This window comes from Impatiens glandulifera, chromosome 7 (assembly GCF_907164915.1).
Source record: "Impatiens glandulifera chromosome 7, dImpGla2.1, whole genome shotgun sequence".
Lineage (NCBI taxonomy): Eukaryota > Viridiplantae > Streptophyta > Magnoliopsida > Ericales > Balsaminaceae > Impatiens > Impatiens glandulifera.
Window position 1 is genome coordinate 20,567,381 of NC_061868.1, and position 16,566 is coordinate 20,583,946.

Consider the following 16,566-nt stretch of genomic DNA (forward strand, 5'->3'; position numbering starts at 1 on the left):
CTTCACAGAACTCTCTCTGAAAATTGTGGTAGAGAGAGAAACAAAATTAGGGTTTATTTGGTTTTATATTGCCTAATTGGGCTGGACCCATAAGGCCCAACAATCTCCCCCTCCAGCCCACGGAGAGAGGCACACCGATCTTCAAGTCATCACTTGGTATTCACGCCGACAAGCCGACAACAAAGCTCAAACTTGTCTTTTGGAACTATCTTCGTAAACATGTCTGATGGATTCTTATCAGTGTGAATTTTCTTCAGCTTCATCTGCTGGCTTTCTATTGCATCTCTTAACCAATGAAATCTCACATCAATATGCTTAGTTCTGGAATGATATGTAGCATTCTTGCTCAAATCTATAGCACTCTGGCTATCACAGAAAACAACTGCATCTTCTTGTTGCATACCAAGCTCCAAGAGAAATCTAATCAACCACAATAGCTCTTTACCAGCTTCAGTGGCTGCAATGTATTCTGCTTCTGTGGTTGACAAAGCCACACATTTCTGCAGTTTGGATTGCCATGACACGGCTCCCCCTGCAAAAGTAAACACATAACCTGAAGTGGATTTTCTGTGATCCAGATCTCCAGCCATATCAGAATCAGTGTAACCTTCTAGCACATGTTCACCATTTCCAAAACTCAAACACAAATTGGAAGTGCCTCTTAGATATCTAAGAATCCATTTCACTGCTTCCCAATGTTGTTTTCCTGGATTAGAAAGGAATCTGCTTACCACACCGACTGCATAAGCTATATCTGGCCTAGTGCAAACCATTGCATACATCAAACTCCCTACAGCTGAGGAGTATGGCACACTTGACATTTCATCCTTTTCTTTTTCTGTTGATGGACACAACTTCTTGCTCAATTTCAAATGGCTAGGAAGTGGACAACTTACTTTCTTTGCTCCTTGCATGTTGAATCTTTCAAGCACCCTTTCAATGTACTTCTCTTGTGACAACCAAAGTCTCTTAGCCTTTCTGTCACGAGTAATCTTCATGCCCAATATCTGGCGTGCTTGACCCATGTCTTTCATTTCAAATGTCTTGGACATCTCTTTCTTCAACATAGCTATAAACAGAGCATCCTGTCCTGCAATCAACATATCATCAACATAAAGTAAAAGGATTATAAATTTTCCATTAGGAAATCTTTTGAAGAAAACACATGGATCTGCCTTGGTTTTCTGGTACCCATGACTCATCATAAAGGAGTCAAATTTCTTGTACCACTGTCTCGGGGCTTGTTTCAAACCATATAGACTCTTCTTCAATTTGCAAACCATGTTTTCTTTTTCTTTCACTTCAAATCCCTCTGGTTGCACCATATAGATCTCTTCTTCAAGGTTACCATGAAGGAATGCAGTTTTTACATCAAGTTGTTCAAGTTCAAGATCTAGGCCAGATACTAGACCTAACACTGCACGAATGGAAGTCATCTTTACCACTGGTGAGAAAATTTCCCCAAAGTCGATGCCCTGTTTCTGTCCAAAACCCTTTACGACCAGTCGGGCTTTGTACTTCATAAGTTCTCCATTTTCATCTCTCTTTAGCTTGAACACCCATTTATTTCTCAAGGCCTTTCTGCCCTTAGGAAGCTCCACAAGCTCATATGTGTCATTTTCTTGCAATGACTTCATCTCGTCTTTCATTGCATCATGCCACTTAACTTTGTCTTTATGAGCTTGTGCCTCCTGAAAACTTTCTGGCTCTCCTTCTTCTGTCAACAGGATATACTCTGAAGAAGGGTATCTTTTAGAAGGTTGGTGCTCTCTCTCAGACCTTCTTAATGGGGGCTCTTCTGGCTCCTCTTGATGATGTTGCTCCCCCTGCTCAGGAACACCATAAACAGTCTCATCATCATTACTACCATTCATGTCAGAGGTTTCCTCAGTGGCTTCTTCATTTTGTTCATCTTCATCCGTTACTGTTGACTGTACATGTGAAGGAATTGGTATGAGTTCTATGGACTCATCAACCCTCTCTGACTTCTCAATTATTTCTGGACTTATCCCTGTCTGACCTTCAAAGAACACAACATCTCTGCACCTGACAATTCTCTTCTTTTCTGAGTCCCATAACCTGTACCCAAATTCTTCATTTCCATATCCAAGGAAAATACATGGAGTTGCTTTATCATCCAACTTGGATCTTTGTTCCTTTGGAATATGCACATATGCTTTGCATCCAAACACCCTTAGATGTGAGTATGAAACATTCTTCTTAGACCATACTGTTTCTGGTATCTCGAATTTCAAAGGAACAGATGGCGACCTGTTTATGAGATAGCAGGCTGTGCGAACTGCTTCTCCCCAAAACTGTTTTGGCAACTTTGCCATCTTCAGCATGCATCTCACCTTTTCTACAATGGTGCGATTCATTCTCTCAGCCACACCATTGTGCTGCGGAGTTCCAGGCACTGTCTTCTCATGTCGAATACCATATTTGGTACAATATGTTTTAAATTCCTTGGAGGTATACTCTCCCCCGTTATCAGAGCGAAGACATTTCAGCTTACTGTCTGTCTCTCTTTCTACCATGACATGGAACTCTTGAAAGTAATTGAATACCTGGTCTTTTGTTCTCATAAAATAAACCCACACCTTTCTAGACGCATCATCAATAAATGTTAAAAAATATCGATTGCCACCCAATGACTCCACTTCAAAAGGACCACACACATCAGAATAAATCAAGTCTAACACATTATGTTTTCTTTCTGATGTCTGACTAAAAGAGACTCGATGTTGCTTACCAAATGGGCAGTAGTCGCATAGATCCAGAACCTCATCTTTGGTTGAGGGGATGTGCAGCTTCCTCACCAGAATTCGCAGCCCTTTCTCACTCATGTGGCCAAGGCGTTGATGCCACAGATTTAGAGAGCTTTCAGCTTGTACTGCATTCAGATCATCTTTGAGTACCTTCACATGTGTTCTGTACAATGAATGCCACGACTTCCCTTTTGCTACAATCATTGATCCTTTGCTGAGTTTCCATTCACCACCACCAAGATAATGCTTGAATCCATCTTTGTCCAATGCATCACCTGATATCAAATTTAGACGTAAATCAGGAATATGCCGCACATCTTTCAGTGTTAACCGATGCCCCTGTTCTGTCTGCAAATAAATGTCACCAATACCCACAATGCTTGAGTGACTAGTATTACCCATCTTCACTGTACCAAGATCTCCAGCCTTGTACGTGGTGAAGAACTCTTTATTCGGTGTAGCATGATAGCAAGCACCTGTATCAACTATCCACTCAACTCCTTGGTGATCTTCTACATGTAGATATTGTTCCTTTTCACAAGAAAGAATAACTACATCCTCTGCAGTTACTGTGGCTGTGGTATTTCTGTTTTCATCATCTTTCTTCTGATTTTTGCCTTCATTCTGTAGTCTTTTCCAGGCTCTACAATTTTTCTTCATGTGACCTTCTTTACCACAGTGATAACATTCTCTCCCCTTAGATTTTGATCTGCCTCTTGACTTGCTATGGCCTCTTGATTGTTGTCGGTGTTCAGCTCTTCCCCTGTTCTCTGTGACTAGGGCCTGTGCACTATTTGTATTAGTTGACTTCCTTCTTGTCTCCTCATTGAACAAGCTGCTAGTAACTATACTCATAGTAAGCACACCATTCGGAGCTGCATTACTAACAGTCACAACCAATGTCTCCCAACTGTCAGGCAATGATCCCAATAGCAATAAGGCTTGTAGCTCATCTTCTAAGGTCATCTCCATCACTGATAATTGATTAATCAAGCTCTGGAACTCGTTTAAATGCTCAGCAACACCTGTGCCTTCTCTAAATTTCAGATTTACCAACTTTCGGATCAGAAACGCTTTGTTACCTGCCGTCTTCTGCTCATACAATGACTCTAGCTTCTTCCATAGCTCATGAGCACTTTTCTCACTTGCTACATGGTGATAAACACTATCATCAAGCCATTGTCTGATTGTGCCAACTGCTTTCCGGTTCAGTTTTATCCAATCAGCTTCAGCCATCTCTTTTTGGCTTTACACTATCTCCTTCAACTGGCTCATACAGATCCTTACAATAAAGGATGTCCTCCATTTTGGATTTCCAAATCTGCCAGTTATTGTTTGTCAGCCTGATCATAGTGCTACTGCCTTCCATCTGAACCTGAGGGAAAAACACTCTTCAATAGAAAGCAAACCTAACAGCTCTGATACCACTTGTTAGGAATTTCTAGTTGAATAATACTTCCTATTGAAATCAATTGATCTGATTAATTTCACAAGTCAACCAAATCATACTAGCAGATCAGCAAAGTAATAAAGAACACCAGATTTACGTGGAAAACCCTCTCAACACGGAGGGTAAAAAACCACGGGGCAAAACCAACAGATTTCACTAATCAGTAAGAAACCGATACAATTGTTCCTCTCAACTTTAAACCTAAAGTTGAGGTATACATACAGAGAAACTAATTTCATTCAAACCCAAACAAATCTAGGTTTGAGAAAACATGAAATTCCCTTTACAAGTAAGAGAGAAATGAACCTGAGGGTAATCAAGACAAAGAAGGTGATACTCTGTTCTCCTTCTCTTCTTCTTCCTCTATATCTTCTTCCCTTCTTCTTCCTCTGTATTTTCTTCACTCTGTTTCTCTTGATCTCTTCACAGAACTCTCTCTGAAAATTGTGGTAGAGAGAGAAACAAAATTAGGGTTTATTTGGTTTTATATTGCCTAATTGGGCTGGACCCATAAGGCCCAACACTATTATGTTCCAGTCCCGTTCAAAATCCTATCTTCCGATAGGTACTCCAATGATGTTTTGTTCCCAATTCCTGACACGAAAGCCTATTTATTGATAGCACCACGATCATTTATACATGATCATTTTCAACGTCACCTGTGAGTGATCTTCATAGAAAGTTTGTTAACTTCCGCGATAAACAAGTGGCAATACCTTGATCATATATACATGATCGTATGATAACAAAACCCATAGGAAAGTTTGTCAATTCCTCACCAAAACCTATCTATTGATAGTCACATAGTCATATGTTTATGATCACCCTAAAAAGTTACGTGTTAGTAACCCACATGAAACATTACTAAAACTTTTATGTTCCCTACATATCTCACAACGTTAAATCTTTAGCCATTTATACATGACTAAAACATGAATAATATGTTGATATTCGGGCTAGATAAGAATTGATATTTCAATACCTATGATTATCTTTACCCCATGGATTTTACGGATACTTTGTCAAGCTCTATAAAGCATGATTTTCAAGAATCATCCTTGTTAGGATAAAACACCAAGAAAAGGATTTCCTAAAGCAACGCTTGGAAGCACTCGACAATTGCTACACACATCATCAGTAGGTCACTCCAACTGTGACACGTCATAGGTTCCATCTTTCCTAACTCCCTCGTTATAAATTGGACATGATGACTTAGTGTTAGATGTCAGACTCGAATCAGCGTTTTTAAAACCAATTTATTGTATTCAAACTCGATTCGAGAGGGACACTCTGTAAACACTAAAAATATGCACTCTAATTTATAATATTAAAATAATTATTTTGAATTATTTTTAAATAAATAAGATCAAAATAATTAACCCCGTGGCCTAAAGCCTATTTAAAATAATTAATTATGATTAATTATTATACTAATTAATCAAATAAATTAGGGGTTAAGGCCAAAATAAAAAATAAAATTATTTGGAATAATTGTTGTACCCATATTTATCTCAAAATAATTTTAGAAATAATTAAAGGACAAAAATAAATAATTTTGATGAATTGTTGTAACCATTTCATCTAAAAGATTTATTTATTTAAATCCTAAAAATATAAAAAAATGGTAAAATATTTTCCATATTTATTTCAATATTTTATATATTTTAAAAGATCAAAACTAAAGCCAAAAGGGTGAAAGAAAAATTAATTTCAAACAAACCCTCAAGGTTTTAAAATAAAAATAAAATCGTGATCATAAGTGGCCGAAACCAAGAGAATCGGTTGCAGCACACGCCAAGACCATCGGATCAGTACGTGATTTTAATTTTATTTTTGAGAAACTTCAATAAAATCACGGGAGATGGTTTGGGATTAATTCTAAAGCATTTTAAATCATGTTAGGAAGTTTTTAGGTTGATGGTGGCCGGTCATCGTCAAGGTTATGAGAGTTTCATATTTGGCGTGAGTTGAATATTCGATCGAATTCAAATTCACCAATTTAAATTCACTGAATTCAAAATTCATTTTCGGTTTTTAATTGAATTCTAAACAAATTGAAATTCAAATACAGTTTTTGATTTGGTTTTCAAGTTTGGATTTCAACTCGAAACCAAACTAAAAACCGAATTCATTTTTTATTATTTATTTTAATTATATAATTTATTACATATAATTATATATTAAATTACCATGGGCTTCCTACTAGTTCCTATTATTCTTATCTATCCCAATAAAACTCTAATCCCTCATTTCCTTTCTTCTCGTTTGAGTCGTCCACCTTTCTAACTTCTTGATCCTTCTAGGCGCTCACCTCATTTCTAATTTTAAGAATCTCTAAAACTTTTTACCTATCTCTCTATCTCACCACTAACATCTTAGTACTTATCAACATTGTTTTACTTCCGCCGTTTAACCGTCGAATATTGAAGATTAGTGGTAAGTCACTAAGAATAGTTTGAGTGATTTTTACTTCTTTTTTTAGTTTTAGACTTTTAGTAGATAAGATCACTCTAATTCGAATTCGATTTTTTGTTTGAATTCGAATTAAAATTTGATTTGGCAATAAAATTTAAAAAAATTGAATTCGGATCGAATTATTCGAATTCGAATTTGAAATCGAAAAATAGAATTTAGTTCAATTTTTGAATTGGCTAAAAAATTCGAAGAACCTGAACCAAGTAACTTGAATAACTCAAAAACCAAACTGATGAACACGCTTAGTCAATGCCCAATATTCCATTCTTGAACAAAATCTCAAGAACATCAACCCGTTTTTCAAAATAAAAAAATAAAATTCAGCGTTTTTTTATTAAAAACAAATTAAAGAAATATATCTCGATAGAAAATTTCTAAATCATACAAGTAATGTATTTCAATTTAGAAAATGAAGATCTCGGTGTCCATTTCCCTTGCCTTAAGGTTGGTATTTATATTGGTCTCAAGGTGTCATTCGCTTCTTTTATGACCAATTTTGATTTTCTCTTTTCGACTGCCAAAACTTCGGGGAAGAAATTGGGAGTTTGTGGCTATCAATTAGCAATTTGAGCACATAATTAGTTTTCTTTTCCAATATCGGTCATTTAGTTCTATTCTATGATCAAAATGGAGTTTCTAATAAAAGTTAGCGTTTTGATTTTTTTGGTTTATTTTCTTTATCGACTTCAGAATGTTTTGAGTTAAATTTGGAATTATATGGTTGATAATTGAGCTCATAGTTAACATTATTGAATTCCCTATATTCTTGGGTTCATTTAGTTTTTTCCGTGGTTAATTTGGTAAAGTCAATCAAAAGTTAAATTTTTTTTTGAAAGTTTTCTTTTTTGTTGTGTTCGCAACTTTCGATTCGTCGACTGGCCGGAGAAGATGGAGTACGTTCGATGATGGGGAAATCCGCGTCTAATATCCATGTCGGCGATCCCCGTCCTTGTCGAGTTGGCAATCCGTGTCGATATTGCATTCAGGCCCGGCCCAAGGGGAATGCAACTAATGCAATTGCGCGATCCCCGTCCTTGTCGAGTTGGCAATCCGTGTCGATATTGCATTCAGGCCCGGCCCAAGGGGAATGCAACTAATGCAATTGCATAGGCCCCCACTTTTTAGGGGCCCTAAATTTTTAAATTTTAGTATATAATATTATTAATTATATATTATAAAGTATCTATTTTATATATTTATTTCCTTATAACACTCTAACTTTCTCCCTCTACATTATATATAAACATATATATTTTTCTCTTTTCATACTTTATAGTAATATATTACTTATTTCTCTATGTATCATATATAATATAATAATATATTAATTTTTTCTCTCTCCATATTATATATAATATAATAATATATTAATTTTTTCTTTCTCTATTGTATCATTTGTAAACAGTTTTTATTATTTTTTTATTGAATTTTTTTTATCATTAATATTATGCTTATTTTCTATCTATTTCTATTATAACTCTTTTACATCATTAATCGTAATTATATTATTTATATTATATCCGTCTTTCCATCTATAATATTTTAAAGTCTTTTATCATTCATTACATTTTCATGCTTCTAAATTTGTTTTTTATTTGTTCTTATTCTTATGTTTATCTTTATAATCTTTTCTCATTTTAAAATATCTATCATAATTTTTTTATTATAGAAACATTATACACAATATATCACAAATATTATTAAAGAATACTTCAAACTTCAAAATCATCAAAAGCATATTAATACCTACCACCATATGTATTTTTTTTCTTTTTTTAAATCAATAATCTAACTATATATATATATATATATATATATATATATATTTTAATTTGTATATTTAATATGTTTTTGATAAAATGTACAAATATTATATATATTTTAATTTTGGGGGTCACAACATTTGAATTTGAATTTGCATTGTGTTAGATAAAATTAGACCGGTTCACATAAACCTAACTTAAATAAATCTTCCATGCAGGAACAAGGAACCGGACCGGACAAACAAAAAACCGACTAAAAAAGCTAGTCGGTCAAGTCACTAAACCGACCAGGAACACTTGGAATATAACCGGACAAAGAAAGGATCGGCCAAAGCTTAAAACCGGAAACATCAGACAGCCGACCAGCCACAAGGCAAAGGAATAACCGGAAGAAGTCCGGTTACATCACTCGTACCGGAAGCCATCCGGTTAAGTTGAATGACCGACCAGTAAAAGAAGACAATTCGGGTATCTGTTGAGAATGATACCAAAGGAACAGACTGAACACTTACATATTCATACAAGTCTAAGGAAAGTCTACAGGCTGCAGAAAACAGTCCTACAGGATCTTTTCACTTCAGGATAAGTCAGAAAGGAGATCTTCCAAGTACAGACAACTGTCTAACAGACAGTGCCTACATTGAGTAAAAGACAAACCTAGCAGGTTTGTCTTACACACCGGAAGAACAGACCGCCAGGTCTGAGACAGACCGCCAGGTTTGAGGTTGACCGCCAAGTCTGAAAAGATGACCGCAGGCTCTGAATCACTGAATCACTGAACCTCTGCACCTCTGATACCAATTGTTAGGATCTAGGTAGCCGCTGGAGGACCGGGGGTTGGAGCGGTTAGCGGTTCTCACTCGGAGGGTGGTGATTAATTCGGTTAGAGATTAACACCGGGGCTTCAATACTACACAACCTGTCACAAACCCTTGAACTAGGTTCATGTGCGGAAGAGGTTTGCTTTCAGGTTGAAGCAGCACACTTGTATAATAGGCAGAACCGGTTTCGGATAATGAAGGTTAAAGAGAATGGTGGGTCGGTTTCGGTGACCTGGTGATTCGGCTTAGATAAAGTTAAATAGGTTATAGTGGTACGGATCGGTTAGATAATGGAACCGGCAGAAAGTAAATGACAAAACAGATCTTCTGTGCAAGCATTGCCATGGCACCCACTTAAAATGTCCCAAACAGTTGCAGTTATAACACCTTACATTGGATTTATCACCATAGTAGTTGTTTGTCGGTTGGCTTCTTTTTATGAACCTCCCAAACTTCTGTGCAAGCATTGCCATGGCATCCTCGGTGAACTGTTCGGCGGTTCTGATCGGTACAGGTGCAGGGGCCGGTGCAGGTGCAGGGGCCGGTGCAGGTGCAGGGGCCGGTGCAGGTGCAGGTGCAGGTGCAAGTGCAACCGGTTCTGTAGATGTGATTAGTGCTCTGGTTGATGTTGAGGCCGAGACTTCTTCTTCAGTCCTAGATCTCATTTCGAACTCATATGCCTTAAGATCTTCGAATACATCGTGTAGTTTCATCTTACGTAGGCTCTTTGATTCCCTCATTACCATTGTTTTTATGTCCCAAGCACTTGGAAGAGATCTCAAAGCTTTCATAATGACCTCTTTGTTGTCGTACCTCTTGCCCAGAGTTGCTAGCTCATCTAACACACCAGTGAACCGGTCATTGTACTCCTTCATAGTTTCTCCCGGTTTCATTTTGATGCTTTCAAACTTCTGTGTAGCCACCATTATCTTGTTTTCTTTTGTTCTTTCATTTCCCTCAAAGATCTGGATAACCGTGTTCCATGTCTCCTTCACGGTTGTGCAGTCTCTGATCTTGCAGTATGTGTTTCTGTCCACACTGTTGGAGATCCGGTTTCTAGCATGATTATCCAGGTTGTTTCTTCTCCTATCTTCAGTCGTCCATTCCTTTCTGTCCTTATCAATGAATATCGGTCCTTCTGTCAGAATGGACTCCATTTCATCATCCAGGGTGATTAAATGCAGGTGCATGCGTGCCTTCCAGTTGGCAAAGTCATCACCTTCTAGCATTGGAGGCCTTTCCTGAAACATGCTTGCTTGAGTATTGAAACTACCTGCTCTGATACCAATTGTTACAACCCATAGGAGAACCACACCCCTTAAAGCAAGCACCTAGAGCCTGGTATGATACACTAACCGCATTTCTATTAAAACATGATTTCACCATCGGTTCGGTGGATAAAACGTTGTTTAAATTTGAAAAGAAGGAACATATCTTACTTGTTCAAATCTATGTAGATGATATTATTTTCGGTTCCACCGATCCTAAGCTATGTGATAAATTCTCAAAAATGATGACTGACAAGTTTGAAATGAGTATGATGGGAGAATTAAGTTTCTTCCTAGGACTTCAGGTTAAGCAACTCAAAGAAGGAACATTCATTAGCCAACCTAAGTACACCAAGGAGCTTCTAAAGAAGTTTGGAATGGACACATGCTCCTCAGCGGCTACTCCAATGAGCTCATCGATTAAATTGGACAGGGATGATGAGGGCCAATCGGTAGATCAGATCGCATACCGGGGCATGATCGGTTCTCTCCTATACTTGACAGCGAGTAGACCGGACATTCTGTTTGCAGTCGGCGTATGTGGGAGATTCCAAGCAAATCCAAAACAATCCCACTACACAGCCGTAAAGAGGATACTGAAGTATCTAAAGGGCACACCTGATGTCGGTCTGTGGTATCCAAAGGACTCGTCCTTTAATCTAACGAGTTACTCAGATGCAGACTATGCAGGTTGTAAGATTGACAGAAAAAGTACCAGCGGAACATGTCAGTTCTTAGGTGACCGGCTTGTTTCATGGCATAGCAAGAAACAGACATCGGTGGCCACATCCACTGCAGAAGCTGAATATCTGGCGGCCGGAAGCTGTTGCTCACAACTACTTTGGATACAACAACAGCTGAAGGACTTCGGTGTCACGGCCGAAGAGTCCCCGATCTTCTGTGACAACACGAGTGCCATAGCAATAACTTATAATCCGGTTCTCCACTCTAGGACCAAGCATATCGACATACGGCACCACTTCATCCGGGAACATGTCACGCTGAAGCATATCCGGCTGGAATACGTATCGCCTAATCAACAAGTAGCCGATATCTTCACGAAGCCTCTACAGGAAGCTAAGTTCTCTCAATTGAGACTTACTCTCGGTTTAACCGACATTAGTCAGATACTTCCTAAGGATGCTTAAAGGGAAACCGGTTCGGACAGATAAAACCGGTAGTTCCTCCTAAACTGTTGGACTTCAAATTTTCAAAATACCTATGGAAGAACCGCCCAGCTCATCAGATAGAGTAAACCGACCGGCTACTTGGTGCATGCACCAAATAACCGCATCGGGATGAACAACTGATGTCTGACCGGTTTGGAAGCAGGTTATCCTAGATTATTTGAATTCCAAATAGAAGTGGAATAATTATCAGTGTTTAAAGATATCTGTTCTGAAACATTGCCCTTTCAAAGTAAACTGGTCGCACCTAAAAAGACGTGAAGATCTGTTGATATCTGTCACAGTCCAGGTCTATGACCAACACCCTATACTGCAAACATACTTATTTCATGCAATACCTCTTATCCTGCAGTTAATAGATATCATCTCATGAAATACCTGGACAATAGGATATTCCCCAAACTAGTATTTAAGTGAAGCGAACATTCACCAAAACACTCACAAGACAAAAGATCATTCTCTCACTAAGGCAAAAATGTCTCAGTTCCCCAACATCCTTCAGGTTGATTTTCAATCCTGTTCAAGCACAGAGCACTATGAGGTGTATAAGATGATCAAATCCCTGGAAGATACCGGTCTTCGGTACTTCCTAGACGACAAACACACCATTTATCCTGAATCAATACTAGAGTTTTTCTATCACGCCAGGGTATTCAGGGGGACTCCCCACTTTGAAACTCACATTCAATCTAAAGTGGGAGGTATCGTCTTTGATTTCACCGAGAGAGACTTTGCACGGTGCTTTAGCCTGCCAAAGCAAGGGTTGACAGATCTCGATGTTCCAGCCAACGTAAAGGCCGAGATCTCCCTCACCCTCGCACGGTTTGACGAACTGATTGAGGATCACGGTACTAAATCACACCTGAGAGCTGAATATCAGCTTCTCAACTATGTGATCGGTAGGACCATCTTCGGAAGAGATGTCACCAATACCTACTGTACCTCGACCTTCAACATGATGGAGGCTATAGTCACCGACACACCGGTGAACTGGTCCAGGGTGATGTTTGACGTCCTCATCTGGATGGTTGGTATCCGATCAATCGGCCTCATCCCCCAACTAAGCTGCCTTCTTGTGGAGCCTGGTGTTCCGACCTGTCCCGGAGAAGGTCTGAATCATGCCCAGGTGCTAACCAAAGAGATAACCGACTCATTTTATGATCGGTTTGAGAAGGCCTGGAGGAGGAGGAACCGCCGTAACAACCCTACCGGTGTCGTCAACTCCCAAGCACACTGAGTCACTCCTTCCTGCACCCGGTCGTTTTGCTGCATGTACCGGGTGTATCCTTATCCAACATCATTATGATCACTTCGGCTTTTCTTATGTCTTTCCTCGGTTTTATTTATGATTCATTCGGTTTCTTTTGATCACTCTTCATTATGTTAGCACATTAATGAAAAAGGAATCTTTATTTAATGAGGTAACTCCCAACTAACACAAGTAATCAATACCCAACTAACTTGGTTACCTTTCAACAAACTTTTACCTCGAGAACCGCAAATAGTCAAAAAGCACACTCCTCCCAATGACCTTGGAAATATAAAGATTCTCTTCTCTAAAGAGACAAAACTGTCACTCAATGCAAACATTTTCCCTCCAAAACCGGTTCTATAAAAGGAGAACTTTCCTAATGAAATCAACACACCTCGAATCATAAACTCCCTCTCTCTCTACTATCAAAGTTTAGAAACATGCCGAGCAGAACCCTAGGAAACTTTTTGAGCGTCGATTTCAACTCATGTATGGAAGAATGAGACGGAAATCATTCAAAGAAAACCATGTTTGAATCCCTTATTGATACCGGCCTTCGAACCTTCCTCGAAGAATCCGGTCCCATATTGATTGAGGATGTCAATGCATTCTTCAGAAGTGCCTGCATCAGGGGCAACTACATTGTCTCTACGGTAAGGGACCACACCTTCTGGCTTGATGAAGCCGAATTTGCCTCCCTACTCACCTACCCACGGAAGGGTTCTCTGATTTCCCAACTCTGGAGGGAATTAATGCATTTTATTATGCACTACTCTTCTCTGGAACCCTTGATCAAGTGGAAAACTATGGGTTAAAAACCCGCCTCGGTCGTAATGCTCAACTCCTTCTTGAGATTGTGACTCGGTCAATTCTCTGTCAGTCCCCAAATCAGCGGTACTCAAAGAATACCTACAACATGATGACCCATATCTTCAGCAAAACGACCATCAATTGGTCAGCGGTCATCTTTCAAAACCTGAAGAACATGGTGCTGACCAAGAAAGGTCTCGGCTATGCACCTCACATAAGTAAGCTGATTCTCAAATACCGGCCAGAGTTTGGACCTGGTACACCGGCATCCCCCTCAAACATCCTTGATGTGGATGCGGTGGAAGAGAAGTTCTCCAAAATGGTTTTTACTTCTTAAATGCCTATTTTTGTATCGAACTATCTTTCAGTTCTCTTTCTGTATTGTCTCTTGAATAAAATTTCATTTTAGTTTAAATGACCGGGTCTTCTTAATACCTTAAATATCTATCTAAGTAACCGGTTAACATCTTCAAATTATAACCGCGCCCTTATCCGGTCACATAAAATCGCTTAAAATCAAAAGATTGCAAAACTCTGATCATTCAAAATAACCGGTTAACTCTAGAAAACCGGTGCATCAATCGGTCTCAAAAGAAGATTGCGTAATCAATGGCGAAAGCAAAAGTTTTGGAGGGAAATTTCCCGCTCAAAACCCCCGCCCATGGATTGGCGCCTATTCCATTCCCGCCCATGGTTTGCCGCTCATTTGGGTTGGAGGGAAATTTCCCGCCCAATGTTGATGGGACGGTTGGGCTTCCAAACCGCACCTATAAAAGGGACTCTCGGCCATTCTATTTCATTCTCACGCGAAACTACTTTCTCTCTCTAAGCTCTCAAACTCTCTGAAGCGGTTATTCCTCAAACTTTCTCAAACTCTCTAAGATGGGGCGCGATTCGGCCTTGTTTAAGCACTTGACTCAGGTGGATTTCGAGGAAATCCGACAGAAAGGCATGTCTGCGGCAAAGGAGGTTATTGACCGGGTAGCCGGAGCCGGTCTGGAATATTTTCTTGGCGGTCCTCATGTTCTATATAAGGATGCGGTTACGGAATTTTTCAATACCGCAATCATCTCTGACAATAAGATCACCGCAACTGTATGCGGTACTAAAATAGAGCTCACCGAGACATCGGTGGCAAAGAGCCTGCGCCTTCCAACAGCCGGCCAGGATGCAACGGCAGACATAGAGATTAAGACTTTTGAGGCAGTTTGTCAGATACTCTCGGCGACTAAGGAGCCGATAAAAGTATCCGGTAGCAAATCAACGTTGAAACCGGAGTATATTCCAATTTGTGATATCTTCGCAAGGGCGATTCTAACAAGGGGAGGAAACTACAGCAGCCTAACCAAGGACAAAATCAGGATGCTGGTCGGCCTGATAGAGGGAACAAATGTTAACTGGGCAAAGGCAGTGTTCCACAACTTAATGGAAATGGTGAAACCGGACTCAAACCGGTCATGGGGATACGCCGTTCCTCTAGGTAAGATCTTCCTTCATCATAATCTCAACATCGGTCCCGGCGTCACCATCTCCTCAAGAAGCCTGATACGGTCCAAACAATTCCTGGAAAGGAAGCAGCCGGCCTCCGGTTCCAAAGATGGCCGAAAGAAGGCAGCCGGCAAGAAAGCGGTCCCAGCAAAAGACAAGGCCAAGAGCAAAGGGAAAGAGAAAATAGTCTTCTCGGAACTGCCACCGCCAATGGAGGATGAAGAGTCGGCTTCCACTTCTGAAAGAACCGAATCAGAAAAGACCGATGACGAAAGATCGACCAATGAAGAAGAGCATTCGGGCCACAGCCCCGATAATGCCGGTCCTGACACAAATCCTGAGACCACCGAGGGTGGTGAAGAAGGTGGTGAAGAAGGCGGTAATGAAAGAGGTAACGAAGAAGAGAAGGAGGACGAAGAGGCAGAAGCCGATAGGATAGCGCTCAAACTTCTAAAGGGCACTAAACAGCGAGCCGAGACAATTGACGAAATATACCAGGAATGGCACGAGCACCGGTTCGGCAAACGATATAGGGACATCCTACCGGGCTACACAGACGAGGAATGCCTCCAAAGACTGAAGAAAGTGGAGGACGTGGTCATGGATCTCACAAAATCCGATACCATTGAAGAGGTCCTACACCGAACCTATCTCTTAAGACCGCGAGCACAGCTACGGAAGCTAACTATACGCATCCGGAAGATTACGGCGAAGTTCGAAGAGGTAGCATCGGAGGACACCTTAACAACGTTGGTGTTGGAAAGGCTTGAAAAAGCAAAAGGAGAACTTATCCAAGAAATTGACCGGCTGGAGGCAATGTACGGTCAAAGGGAAATACCGCTCTATACGGCTCCCCGGATCGATACGAGTCCAGCTCACTGTCCGACACCTCCAAGGGAGAATCCGGCAACAGTGGAATCTGATGAAAGGACGGACCCTCATCTCACCGGACAATCCCCACTTAAACAACCGGAAGCCTCCGAACCGGGCGTCACAAAAGAATGGGTTGAGAGCCGCTTTCAAGAGTTTGAAGACTCCGAGGTTTTTCCTTTGAAGGAGAAATTCCAAAGAACCGTCTGCTCGGCACTCAAGTTCGCCAACACTACAATGCAACTTTTGGAAAGAACGGAAGAACGGTTCTCAGAAATCGACGAAGATCAACGGGAAGAAGCGGTTCTGCACAGCAAACATCTTAGGCGAACCGTGATTTTGGAAGATAAGACTTCTGAGATAGAAAAGAACTTTGACCGGCTTGAAAGAGAGACCGATCAACGATTGACGACG